The sequence below is a fragment of the Babylonia areolata genome, chromosome 18 (genome assembly GCF_041734735.1).
Source record: "Babylonia areolata isolate BAREFJ2019XMU chromosome 18, ASM4173473v1, whole genome shotgun sequence".
NCBI classification, from domain to species: Eukaryota; Metazoa; Mollusca; class Gastropoda; order Neogastropoda; family Buccinidae; genus Babylonia; species Babylonia areolata.
The window spans coordinates 52,476,925-52,491,924 of NC_134893.1; the positions used below are offsets into that span (position 1 = coordinate 52,476,925).

General features: G+C 41.6%; 1 protein-coding gene and 1 non-coding gene across 2 annotated transcripts in view; both read left to right on the plus strand.

The window, feature by feature from the left end:
- Positions 1-15,000, plus strand: part of LOC143292055 (uncharacterized) — a 90,113-nt gene that overhangs the window by 43,985 nt on the left and 31,128 nt on the right. The window lies entirely within an intron of this gene.
- On the plus strand, positions 6,396-6,514 carry LOC143293194 (5S ribosomal RNA). Its single transcript, XR_013056747.1, has one exon. It is a non-coding gene; the product is annotated as a 5S ribosomal RNA (ribosomal RNA).

Genomic DNA, 15,000 nt, shown 5'->3' on the forward strand with positions numbered 1-15,000 from the left:
GAAAAGTGCTCAATAATTATCCATTATATTATTATTATTATTAGATAATTATCAGAGAGAGACAGTGTGTATGTGTTTGTGTGTGTGTCTGTCAGTGTGTGTGTACGTGTGCGCGGCGTGTTTGTCTGAGTATTCGTGTCTGTATGTGTGTATGTGTCAGTGTGTGTGTGCATGTGTGTGGTGTGTTTATGTGTGTGTGCGAGCGCGCGGAATAGCGGCTGTATTCGTCATTTCTTGTTTTTTTTTCTTCTTCTTCTTCTTCTTCTTTTTTTTTTTTATTTTTATTTTTTTAATTTTTAATATAACCTTTGTTACCGGGGGGTAAGATAGGATTCGCTCTGTCTGATTCGATGTATGTGTCCGTAAGTGGGTCTCAGCGTTTCTCACTGAACGCTAATGCCCAGCCACATTTATTTCACTCATCACGGCTTAAATTCAGTACACTGCACGAAACCGGTTCTGGCGTCCTCCATGCTGGAGACAAATGACTGAGGGGTTGATTCGCTGATTGATTAAGGAATTGCAGGCAGGGAAACTTCGAATCGATGAAATCAGTTACCGTTGATTGCTGTTTATCTCTCTGTCAGTCTCTGTCTCTGTCTGTCTGTCTGTCTGTCTCTGTCTCTCTCTCTCTCTCTCTGTTTTATGTGTCAAAGATGCATGCACGCATAGTCCACAATTATGGTCTGCTTGCCTGCATTGTGACACTCGCGATCCTGATCGTACTTACGTGTTGTTGTTTTTTTCTCACTTGTACAACGGATCAGCACACACACACACGCATACACACACGCACACACACACACACACACACACACACACACTGACGCGCGCGCACGCACACACACACGCAACAAACACACACACACACACACACACACACACACACACACACACACAGAGTGAGAGAGAGAGAGAGAGTTGGTTCGTGGAAAGATACAAGGGAGAGAACTGCCATTTCTTGTCTTCAACAAAGGAGAGAGTTGGCTGTCCGCTTGTCAACGACATCAAAAACAGAATCAATATCGTGTTAACTATTGGTTATACACATAATTATATTACATGTATATGCATAGAATAAATATCATGATAACTATATGGATATACACATCTAATAATCATGATAATAATAGTAATAATAATAACAACAACAATGATATTCATATAGCGTTGAATCTTGTGCAGAGACAAATCAAAGCCCTTTCGCACCAGTCATTCACACGCTTGCATAACTCTAAAAACTGGAGAAACTGAAGACAAGAAAAAGGCAAGGAATGAAGGCTATCCTGGGAAGAGGTGGATTTTAAGGCCAGACTTGAAAGAGCTGAGTGCGGAGACCTGACCAAGCGAATATCCGTACATATAATACATGTATGTACAAAGAATCAATATCATAACTATTTGGATTATAACTATAGCATATAGAACAGATATCATAACTGTAATTATGGATATATCTGTATATATAACACATGTATATACAAAGAATCAATATCATAACTATTTGGATTATATCTGTAACACATAGAATAGATATCATAACTGTAATTATGGATATACATATACATAATACATGTATATAAATAGAATCAATACCATAATAATTGTATGGATATACAAACAAATTACATGTGCGTACTGAAAACCAGTATCTTTTTGCAGTAGAGTACTGTGTCCCTTCGCTTCTGTTCGTAAGGAATCAGAATATGTTGTGTTGTTGTTGGGTTTCAGTTTCAGTAGCTCAAGGAGGCGTCACTGCGTTCGGACAAAGCCATATACGCTACACCACATCTGCCAAGCAGATGCCTGACCAGCAGCGTAACCCAACGCGCTTAGTGAGGCCTTGAGAAAAAAAAAAAAAAAAACAAAAAAAAACGGGGGAATAAATAATAGATAAGCTTGCATAAATAAATAAATAAATAAATAAATAAATTGTTGTTGGTTGTTGTTTGTTTGTTTTCGTTTTGTTTGTTTTTTGCTGATTCTGTTTGGGTTTATTTTTGTTTGTTAGTTGTTGTTGTTGTTTTTGTTTGTGTGTGTGTGTGTGTGTGTGTGTGTTTTTGTGTTTGTTTGTTTGGGTTTTTTTGTTGTTGTTGTTGTTTTTTGTTTTTGTTTTTTTGTTGTTGTTGTGTTTTTTTGGGGCGGGGTGGGGGGGGGGTTGTATTTGTTGTTGTCGCTGTTGTTTTGTTTGCTTGTTTTTATTTGACTTGTTTGAAAAGGTCAACTGCTCAGCACATTGTTTTAATTCTACCAGCGGGTCAGTCTAGACCAATAGAGGAGGCAGAAAAACATTCAATAAATATTATAACAGATTAAACTGACCAATAGAGGAGGCAGACAAAACATTCAATAAATATTATAACAGAAGGGGCCTATGTCTAATTTCTTCACCAGAAAGAAAATCCGTGAGAGCGAAACTGGATTTAAAAAAAAAAAAACTTTCGGAAATTAGTCATGAATCAAAGTTACAAATTAATGCCTCTTCTCGTTTTGTGGCTGGTGTGAGTCACTGCAAAGTCGATAAATGAAACTGCATGGTTGTCGATGAATCCCCATGTCGGTACAACTGATTACTCACACACACACACACACACACACACACACACACACACACATTTAAACTAAATCAATAAACAAAGCAGTCCAGGCGTGTGTGTTCACTTTTCAATCTGTGGATGGTGGTGGTGGTGGTGTGTGTGTGTGTGTATGTGTGTGTGTGAGTGGTTTTTTGGTGTTTTTTGTTGTTGTTGTTGTTTGTTTGTTTTTGTTTTTGTTTTGTGTTTTGTTTCTGTTTTTTTGTTTTGTTTTGTTTTTTGTTTTGTTTGTTATCTTAATCACACGTTTCAGAATTTTGATTAGCATTACGTGAAACCGTGATACGTGTCAGTAACTGTGAAGAATAAAACACCAAATAAACAATTGATTAATTGTGGTTTCTTCTTCTTGTTTTATTTCTCAGCACGCTGTCACTAAAAATAAAATAAAATAAAACGAAATAAAATAATAATAATAATAATAAAGATGTTGTCAGTTTGTTGTCCCACAAGGACACACAGGTGTTGCCTTGCTGTCTGACACAACCCCTGAAGAAGAAAAAAACTATTTAAAAAAAACTGTGAGTTTGAAATGTTGGGCGCTTTTGAGTATGAGAAATGACTCTTGTTTCACAAACTTCAATTTTTACAAGACTTTCTATATACTTTTATAGACTTTCTCCATTTGTATCTGATCCCCCTTCTTCAACTCTCCTCACCCTTTTCATTGTGAAATAAGAACAAATAGTAAAGAGTGGTAACTCTCTTCATTCACAAGGTACATACACAACTTCAATTCAGTGCTGCTTACGCTACCGATTCAGCTAGCACACAGGTAAATAAAAGGTACATTGGAACAAACCCAGACACTTCCTCAAAAAAAGGAAGCGCCGGGCCTGTCCTTATACCGATCATCTGACATGTGCACACAGCAGCAAAGACAGAAGAAATGTGCAAACACAAATTAGCTTTTTATTCAAGACTGGCATAGCCTTTTTAATCCTGAACAAGCCACACAGAACACATGGACAATACAGAACAAACACATGGTTGCCTCGGTGGTTTTTCACCTGGAAGTAAACAAACAATGAGGCCAGGAGATAAAAATTAGAACCGAAATAAGAACAGTTTACTGCGAGTATGGAGTGTCAGAAACACCAAGGACTGTACTTTAGCGCTGCTCATCTCATTCATGGGCTTACTGATTGTGAACAGGAACAGGAACTAATAATAATAATAATGGATACTTATATAGCACACTATCCAGAAATCTGCTCTAGGTGCTTTACAAAAACGCTTTTGTTAACATAAACATTATATCTATGTTACATACACACACCAAAATGTGACCACACACACACACACACTGCATACATACATTTTAACATACATGTGTGTATCTAACAGCTACCCTAACACATACGCACACATAGGCAGGCACAAACTTACATAAACACACGCACACACAATACACATTCATATACATGCATGTAGTTATGTACACATACATATGTATACACACTACATGTACGGGTCCCAACACACATGGACATTAAACGCCTTCCTTATCAAACAGTCTCTGCATGGTTGAGGCACACTATTCCGTATTCTGTGGATCCACAACAATTTTTCTTTTTTCGTTCACGCCGTGTTTTTGTGTGTGTCAGCGCGTGCGGCGGTACTCAGTGTGTGCGTTTGTGCATGTCAGTCTGTGTGTGTGTGAATAGAATAGAATAGAATGAATAGAATAGATTTTATTGTCATGAAACCGTAAGGTTTATAAGACACAAGTGCAATGGTAAATGAATGAACGAATGAAAAAAACACAATTAATCAATCAGTTAATGCAGTAAATTGCAGCAGCATTCATGAACAAATTTTCCCAATCTTGTTTGTATATGTGTGTGTGTGTGTGTGTGTGTGTGTGTGTGTGTGTGTGTGTGTGTGTGTGTGTGTGTTTATGTGCTTTGTGTCTGACTTACGTGTTATTGTAAAGCTATTTGGGAGTTATGAACTTGAAAGCGTTATCTCATTGTACTGGTGGTAGTAGTAGTTGTTGTTGTAGTGAACTGAGTTACAAGTCATTTCCGACGCTGGGGGCTACTTCCACAGCCGGCACTACTGAAACCATAACATGTACAAAGCTTTGAACTGATGACTGTGTCTGTAGACTACTGTAGACAACTTCTTTAACTGCTGGTTTTATTTCCGCCTGCCTTTAAAGGATACCCACCCCCTCCACCCCCGAGGTCAAAACGCGTCGCTACCTCGTATCATTTTGTGTTGCTGTCTGTCTGTCTGTGCGTTCCACTTCCTATCACTGAACAAGGTGGTCCCCACTTTATGTTTATACGCTTCCGTTTGTCTCGCACGGTCAGTCGTGCCACTGAGGTGGTAGTTGTCAGTTCACGTGTACACGCAGCACACAAAAAGAGCAGATAAAAGAACAGTACGATCCAGCTAGGTTACCCTTGTCAGAATTGGGCGATTTGTGGACTGAATCACGAACACGGAACTGTTGCACCAGCAGTGTTGCACTAATCCCTGGCAACAGAATTGTCAGTAAAAAAAAAAAAAAAAAAAAAAAAAAAAAAAAAAAAAAAAACAGATGTTGTTCGTGTAATATTGATAACGCCACCTCCACCGTGCACTGAGAGCGACGTGTGCAGGGAAGGGGAGTGGTGTGTGTGTTTGGGGGGGGGGGGGGGGGAGTTGTTGGCCTCAGTCACTGGTGTGGCGCTGCTGGGCGTATCGAGACGGAGACACGCCCCCCTCCCCCCCCCCCCCCCCCCCCCCGCCCCCCCACGAGGAGGCAGGGCTTGCTGCAGTGAGGAGGCGGGGAGAATGCACAGTGATGGGCGTGGCTTACGGCGGCCTGTCTCTTCTTGAAAAAACTGAACTTTCGGCAGCACGGTCCCTTCCACCCCCTCTCCCCTCTTATGTTGGTGGTAGTGGAGACTCTTTTCCGCAGTCGAGGAGACCTGAACCTTCCCCCATCCACCTTCTGACACTGTCACATTTTCCCGGCCTATCACTTGGTGTGTTTTTTTCTGTCTTTTTGCCGGGTCCTTTGTGAGTTTGCCGTATCCATGGCTGATGACAGTGACTGACTGCATGGGTGCATATGGCTGTGCTAGTTCTTGTTGAGCATGCCATCTTCACAAACTCGTAACATGCAGATAGGGAGAAACGCACACACACACACACACACACACACACACACACACACACACCCGGAGAGAGAGAGAGGAAGAGTGACAATACTTATCGGTGCGAACACACTCATGAATACAAGTTCTTTGCGATTTCACGTTCCAGCAAAAGCCGTTTTCTTTTAGGAGGGAAGGTGGGGGGGGGGGCTGGGTTTTATTTTCCAGTAGAGGTTGCAAATAAACAAAAAATTAATTTAAACTGACGACCCGAGTCCGTACACTACCAAAAGAAGCATCACTATGTTGCACATGTAAACAAAGAAACTGACAACATCAGTCCGTACACTACCAAAAGTAGCATCACTATGTTGCACATGTAAACAAAGAAACTGACAACATCAGTCCGTACACTACCAAAAGAAGCATCACTATGTTGCACATGTAAACAAAGAATTTTAGAATAACTGTTGTTGATCTTTTTCTGTTCATCCTCATCAGTTACAATGTGTGTGTGTGTGAGTAAGAGAAGAGTTTAAGCCGTTTTGAAGTCAAATAAGTAGGGCTATCTGATATATTTCTGAATGGAAGTGTCACTGATATGACGGTAGTTTTATATCATTTGAGAATTCCTCAGATATGACTATAATGGAACCTATTATCCCCCGACTGATGTAAATGACCAAGAGACGCCACATAATTTGACAGTTTCGCCAACGGCCATACCACGTGGAAAACGCCGGTTCTCGTCCGATCACCGAAGTTAAGCAACGACGGGCCCGGTTAGTACTTGGATGGGTGACCGCCTGGGAACACCGGGTGCTGTTGGCAACCTTTGCTGCTGGTCAGGGATCTGCTTGGCAGATGTGGTGTAGCGTATATGGATTTGTCCGAATGCAGTGACGCCTCCTTGAGCTACTGAAACTGAAACTGAAACTGACAGTTTTGTGGTGGTCTCACTCACTCTCAGCGTGAGAAAGGCCACTGTCCACAGACTCCCCAAAGCGGCCCATGAAGATTGGTCAAAGATAGGAAAGTATACTGCCGACGAAATATATAGTTTAAAATAAAATTTTAAAAAAGAAAAAAAAAGGGGAAATCTAATCGTAACTAATCTTTACACTTCAAGCTTTGTAGAATCCAAAATGAAGCAAGGGAGGTAATTTTTTTTTTTTTTTTTTTTTTTTTTAAGCGTACAGCATGGTCAGCCCAGCGACGCGATAAACCAGTCACTGTCAGGAAAGGAGAACTGACGCAAATCAGTTTGAATTATGGTGCATAAAACCTCGCCGACCACTATAGTCCAGTCATTTTACGTGAAAAAAAGGGGCCGAAATATGAACTAACTGCTATAAAAAAAATATTTTTTTGCTGGAATAGATACTAGATTATGTTGGGAAACAATTAAAAAAAATATTTTTAAAAAAAGTCCGTGCGCCCCACTTTCGTTTCTGACCCTATTTTTGATGTCAACATTTCCTGCATGTTTTGAAAACCCGACCACTTTGGAGGGGACATATGAACACCATTGTACTTTCATAAACACCTGTTTTGTTGCATGTCAATATCAAAGCTCCTTTCATGAACAACTTTTAAAAAATCATATCTTAATCTGATTTACGCACCTCAAACCAAAACAATGACGAAGAAAAAGACAGCGTACCCACTGACGTCACATATAAAGCTGTCTGAAGGCTGTCACCACGACAACTGATAGAGGGAAAAGGGGTGTGTTATTTTTGTGGGCGTCACTTTGATCTCCGAGGAGATACTCTCCACCACCGGTTGACAAAATTGATACAGAACAACATTAGTGTTTCAAAGAACGGGGCAGGCAAACAAACCCGTCAACTTTTCGGATATTTGAATATAACTTTTTTAATAGTAGTAGTAGTGAGTGTGTGTGTGTGTGTTATCGCTTAACATGTACACTTAAACTTTCAAACAGTGGCTACTTTTTTTTTTATAATTATGTTCAAAGACAAAATGAAGTGAACAAAGGTTTAAAGGATTTGAATAAATGCAGAAATAATTGAATAACATGTGTTACACACATACACACACAGAGAGAAGGAAGAAGTGCGTTTCTGCTTCTTCTTTTTTTTTTTTTTTTTTTGGTTGTTGTTGTTTTTTTCTTCTTGTTTCTTTAGTTGTTCTTTGTTTTTGTTTCTTTGGGGAGGGGAGAGTATCGGTGTTGGAAAAGGTCCATAAAATCACCACAGAAACCGGTGTTCATGCATACCATTTTGTTTTGTGTTTGGTTTGGTTGTTGTTGTTTTATTGGGTTGTTGTTTTGTTTTTGGGTTGTTGTTGTTTTTTACTTGCTGAAAGATAACCTGCACAAATGCACGAAGATACACCTGATATAGTACTCATTTAATTTTTTTTTAAACCCATCTAAGTTCAGTGCGTACAGTGTTTTTTTTACGAAGAGTAAATTACCAACACAAGACTAACATCACAGCGGAAAGTGATACTCGCATCAGAAACAGCGTGGAAACAGATGGGGTGTACATATTGTGCAGGTACCCACCCAAGAAAAAAACATTCAGCGATGTAATTCATTTATTTGCAGATGCATCGATTCTGTTCGCTTGGTTTATCATGAATGCTGTCCCCTTGCTGGTTGGTTTTTGCCGTGTGTGTGTGTGTGTGTGTATGTGACAGAGAGAAAGAGAGAGAGAGAGAGAGAGAGAGAGAGAGAGAGAGAGCGTGCATAAAATAAACACTCGCTTGTGAAAATATCTTTAACAATCATCTTTTGTTCCCGTGTTGTGAGTGAAATTGCACACAGAGGCACCCACAGACACCCACCCACAGACCCCCCCCCCCACACACACACACACATATATATATATATATATATATATATATATATATATGTGTGTGTGTGTGTGTGTGTGTGTGTGTGTGTGTGTGTGTGTGTATACATCGATTCTCTGCACACTGAAGCAAGGCCTATTATCTTCATGGAAATAATAAAGAGGACTGTTCAGTCAGGCATGAACATAATGATTGGTCACAGGTTGAACTCTGCAGGGGGTTTGGATGAGTGTGTCGGGGGGGGGGGGGGGGGGGGGTTGGCGGGAGCGGGGGGGTCCTCGACCGACGATGTGACACAGCTGTTCTGCTATCTCACCCATATCCTCCCCCTCCACTACCCTTTCCTCATCCTACCCCCCACCCACCCACGCACACACACACACACATGCGAGCGCGCGTGCGAGCGCGCGCTCACACACACACACACACACGCGCGCGCGCGCATGCACACACACACACACACACACACACACACACAACTCCCTTCTACTGCTCCAACGGATCTCTTACGTTACTGAAATTAATATCTATGACATTGCAAAGATGAATGGTGAATAATGATGATATACGTTGTTGTTGTTTCTTCTATAAAGGAAGGGGGGGTTAAAGAAGGAAATATACCTTTCAGACACAGCAACAGAGGACGATTATTTGTTGTTGTTGTTGTTGTTGTTTTTAATAATCTCCGAAAGAGAACCAATTGTATCCCTGATATTACTGCACTTCCGTCCCATGTAGACTCAAAAGTTAACCGTCTCAATGCACTTCCGTCCCATGTAGACTCAAAAGTTAACCGTCTCAACAGTGGCTATGGAACTCTTCTGTCGCAAGTGATCCAGAGACACCAGTCATTTAACTCTCTCCATACGAACGGCGAAAGAGAAGACGTTAACAGCGTTTCACCCCAATTACCACCATCAAAATATTGCAAGCGGAAGGCTCTTATATACTGAAGAGGTGAATGCTGACAAAGAATACCACAGTTCTGACGACGGAAGCTAAAGGTTGGGTCATTCGGACACCCACTGGACATCTCAGTGGCCTGTGTAGAGGAGAAGAGAGGACTGGCCGTACTGAGTGAGTTAATGGTGTCTATAAGTGTTGGGTAAACAAAAGCTAGGCAACCTTAGAGTACTTCTAATGGAAGAAAAGGCTTTAACTCACTCAGTACGGCCAGTCCTCTCTTCTCCTCTACACAGACCCCTCGGATGTCCAGTGGGTGTCTGAATGACCCAACCTTTAACTTCCGTCGTCAGAATTGTAGTATTCTTTGTCAACATTCACCTCTTCAGTATAAGAGCCTTCCGCTTGCAATATTTTGATGATGGTAATTGGGGTGAAACGCTGTTAACGTCGTCTCTTTCGCCATTCGTATGGAGAGAGTTAAAAATATGTTGTCAGAAGAAAAAGAAGAAAAGATACCTTAATTCCATGCAAATGACGTATTACTAACGACCCTAGAAACCCATATGTTTATTCATGATATGTAAATAAGTTTGACTTTGCAGATAAGTTTGAATTGTGCCTACTACAAATGAACGCATTGAATATTCGTGATGGTATGTGTTGTGTTGTGTGAAGAATTATGATTACATAATGCTATGATGGTTCTGAAAGTGAACTGCTATTGTTTTGTTGTTGTTTCTTTGTGTTTTTGTTGTTGTTTGTTTGTTTTTTATCAATAGCGAAAATCTTTTTAAAACATGACTGCCCACAATGACCACTTTGTCCTGGGAGTCATTTCCAATTACTCTTTGCACCACCTTGTTCCCACTTTCACTCTTGAGCTGTGCTGTATTCTTTGTGTGTCCATTCTCACTGGACCATTGAAGGCTGACGTCCACACAATAAAGACTGGAACATACGGAAAAGTGTCCTTCATTGAAGCCCGAGCCATTGAAATTTGATGGTAGAAAAAGCACGGGTGAACACTAATCTTAACGAAAGGCAGACATTGTTGAAAACCAGGCGGCGTTCTGTTAAAGATGGGACTGTTGAAATCTTACTTTCGCTTCAGACAGGACTGTTGAAATCTGACGTTCGGTTCAGGTAGGACTGTTGAAATCTGACGTTCGCTTCAGACAGGACTGTTGAAATCTGACGTTCGCTTCAGACAGGACTGTTGAACTCTGACGTTCGCTTCAGACAGGACTGTTGAAATCTGACGTTCGCTTCAGACAGGACTGTTGAAATCTGACGTCGTTCGCTTCAGACAGGACTGTTGAAATCTGACGTTCGCTTCAGACAGGACTGTTGAAATCTGACGTCGTTCGCTTCAGACAAGACTGTTGAAATCTGACGTTCGCTTCAGACAGGACTGTTGAAATCTGACGTTCGGCCAAACAAGACCAGTGAGAACTGACTTTTAGTAAAGATAGTTATTAATCAAAACTAATTATGGTATACTATTTGTTGTTCTTCTTCTACTTTTTATTTTATTTATTTGTTGTTGTTTGTTGTTGCTGTGTTGGTTGTTTTGTTTTTTGTTGTTTTTTTGTTTTGTTTTTGTTTTTTTGCTGCCCCATCATCTGCACCGTTTCAGTGGCATTACTCCCACGCCACTCATTTAGATTCCCCCATACACGGCCACACCCGGGTTCGTCCGCTGCAGTTCTAGCGTCGGCAGTCCACAGGGAACCATCGATGTTAGGTCGCCAGGAGGCCACACATCAGAGGAGACCCTGCACTGGGGGGGGGGGGGGGTGGGGGGGGGGGGTTGTACAACATCAAATTTGACAATTTTCATGTATACTGACGATACTTAAGAAATACATTTATATCTGGTGGTTTTGATCAATACCACGAAATTGCGGTTAACCAAATCGAACTAGAATTGTGATAAAGAACCCGAGAAGAAGAGGGAGAAGAAAAAAAAAAACCGGACACAACATGCAACATGCATTTGTGGCTTTTACATTATTTCAATTTGGAGACAGCTGTGTGTACACCAAAACTGAATGCTCCATCTCTCTCTCTCACTCACTCTCTCTCATTTTTTTCTTCACTCACTCCCTTCCCAGTAAAATGAACATGCACAAAGACTGGGTAAAGATTGCAAGCAAATAATTATTTAATTTTTTTTTTGCTTTAACAAATAACTACACAAAGAAAGACCCCACACTGCTGCACTGTGGAGTGTTGTGAGGGGTAGGGGTGGTGGTGGTGGTGGTGGGGTGGAGAGAGCGGGGAAACACGTGGTCAAAGGAGCTGCACCGGAAATGCAATGCATGCAACTGCTTCTCTGCACTTGCGCAGAAAACTAAAGGGAAAGAAACAAACACAGCATCCCGTGACCGCGCGGCCAGAAAGACTGGCAGCACGTGCCTCGAGAAGGCTGTTCACGACCGCCTCAAGGGCAGTTCATTCACCGCAAGCAGCATGAGCTGATTGCAGATGCAATGCACGTGTCCGCACGAACACACACACACACACACACACACACACACACACACACATGTTGAACATGTCAATTCTTCAGAACATGCAGTCAGTAAACAATCAGCTGCAGCACTTTTTTTTGGGGGGCGGGGGGGGGGTTGTTGGGGGTTTTTTTATGTTGTTTGTTTGTTTGCCCGAAACTGCCCCACACCTCTCCACCACCCTCCTTGGGGCTGTGTACATGTGCAGGGTAAGCTGTCACCAGGGGAACACGATGCTGTGTGTGTGTGTGTGTGTGTGTGTGTTTGATGATGGCAACAGCATTCTGGTTTGAACCCCCCTCCACAGTGAACTCTTGCGTGGTTAGCAACAGTTGGATGATGTCCTATTCGTACGTCCTTTCTTCTGCTTTCACTATCCGTGTTTTGTTTTGTTTTGTTTTGCTTTTGTTTTATTGGGAGGATTGTTTAAGAAAAAAAAAAAGTCTGCAGAGAAAGAGTTCGTTGTTGTTGTTGTTTTTGTCGTTGTTGTTGTTGTGTGTGTATATTTTTATGTGTGTGTTTGTGTGTGTGTGTGTGTGTGCGTGTGTGTGTCTTTTTTGTTGTTATTGTTTTTTTGTTGTTTTTTTGTTTTGTTTTGTTTTGTTTTTTTGGGGGGGTCTTTTTGTTATGCTTTGTTGCTGGGTTTTTTTTGGTTTTTTGGTGGTGGTGGTGGTGAGGGAGGTGGGGGTGGGTGTCCCAAGTGTCGGCTGTCTCTGTTCCTTCTGTATGTGTTTTTTAATTCACATAATATTCCCCCGTTCGGTCCGAGCCTTTTGTTCTCCAGCTATTCAGTAACATGTGTGACCAGGATTGGTGATACTGGCCGCGACAATATTTCTGGGATCGACATTCGGTGTTTTCCTTTCTTTAGGTGCTGTTGTGGTTTTTGTTGTGGCTTTTTTTTTTCTCCCTGCTTCTTTTTCGGGTTTTTTTTCCCCCCGCTGTTTTAGAACAAGCTTTGTTCAAGTTAGCGCAGTCATGGTAAGTGAAATCCTCGTTGAAACGGTGAGGGAGGGGGGATATGAAGCTGAATGATACGAATTTGATACCAGTTTTCTCCATTTCCTTCGGGCGCAGTTCTGTCAATCGTCCCAGCTTCGTCTGCTATTCAGCCCGTTTCTGTTGAACAAATTATGTAATGGGCTTTGTTTGAGATTCACGAAAGCACAGATGGTGATTCAGCGATTGCAGCGTTTTATTTGAACTCGTATGATCAAATGAGTATGTGGTTATTGAACGAAATTAAAATGGTGTGTGTGTGTGTGTGTGTGTGTAAGACAAAAATAATCGAACCCTCTCCATCACACACTCACAAACACACACACACACACACACACACACACACACACACACACACACACACACACACCAATTAATGATAGTAGTGGGCAGCATTTGAAAACTATCTGGAAGTTCAAATTATGAACGTCATGGCACAGTCACTCATGACACTCAAACAACGGGTAAATAAAAGGTACATTAGAACAAACTCAAAAAAGGAAGCGCCGGGCCTCTTGAGGCTATGCCAGTCTTGAATAAAAGCTTATTTGTGTTTGCACATTTCTTCTGTCTTTGCTGCTGTGTGCACATGTCAGATGATCGGTATAAGGACAGGCCCGGCGCTTCCTTTTTTGAGGAAGTGTCTGCGTTTGTTCCAATGTACCTTTTATTTACCTGTGTGCTAGCTGAATCGGTAGCGTAAGCAGCACTGATTTGAAAGTTGTGTACCTTGTGAATGGAGAGAGTCACCACTCTTTACTACTTGTTAATCATTTCATCTCCATGCCTAGTTTTTGCGTCTTATAAATATCATTATTAGTAGTAGTAGTAGGTTTTTTTTATGTATTTATCTATTATTTATTTATTTATTTACTTATTTCTTTTTTTTAATCAAGGCCTGGCTAAGCGCGTTGGGTTACGCTGCTGGTCAGGCATCTGCTTTACAGATGTGGTGTAGCGTATATGGATTTGTCCGAACGCAGTGACGCCTCCTTGAGCTACTGATACTGATACTGATACTCTCCATGCCTAATTGTTTGTTCATTTCCTTTTGAATTGATTGATTGAATTGCAATTTGAAATTTAATGAACTTTCTGGGGAAGCACTGACCAGTATCACTATAACGGCTATCCATTGACGCGGGGTACTGAGAGTCAACGGGTTAATTAATTGTATGCGGGGTGGTGGTAGAGTGAGCAGAAGGGGAGAGGGCGGGGGGGAGGGGAGGGGAGGGCGGAGGGGGGTGGAGGCGGGGATAGGGCCTAGGGTGGTGAGGAGTGGGGCTGTGGAGGTTCCGGGGGGTGGCATATAAAAACAAAAATGAAAAGCATTGAAAGCGGAAACGAATAAAAGCAGACTTTCACTACTACACATAAAATCGATCCCAGTGTGACATCTGTGACAACAACATCGCAGACGTTTGTTTGGTTGTTTTTTTTGTTTGTTTTGTTTTGTTTTGTTTTTTCACGGATGTGAATCTATTCCTTTTAGAACTGGAGATGAAAAGGAAAGTCGGAGCAACCTGGTTGGCATAGAACGTTCCGGCATAGCTGCCAACCAGTCCTCATTTTTAGGAAATTTTCCGCATTTTAGCAGCGATTCCGAAATTACCATTTCCTGCACATTTTTCTGATTTTTGAAATTTCACTTCTTTTTTTTTCTTTTTCATTTTTTTTTTCCTAAACACCCTGGGCTGCAACTACGGACTTATAATAGTTCTATATACGTCCGTGGTTGCAACTCCCACATTCACTCGTATGCACACGAGTGGGCTGTTACGTGTGTGCCCGTTTTTACCCCGCCATGTAGGCAGCCATACTCCGTTTTCGGGGATGTGCATGCTGGGTATGTTCTTGATTCCATAACCCACCGACCGCTGGCATGAATTACAGGATCTATGACGTGCGTATCTGATCTTCTGCGTGCGTACACGCACGAAGGGGGTTCAGGCACTAGCAAGTCTACACATAATTAAGTTAACTTGGGAGATCGGAAAAAATCTCCACCCCTTACCCACCAGGCTCCGTTACCGAGATTCGAACCCGGGACACTCCAACGCTTTAACCACTCGGCTA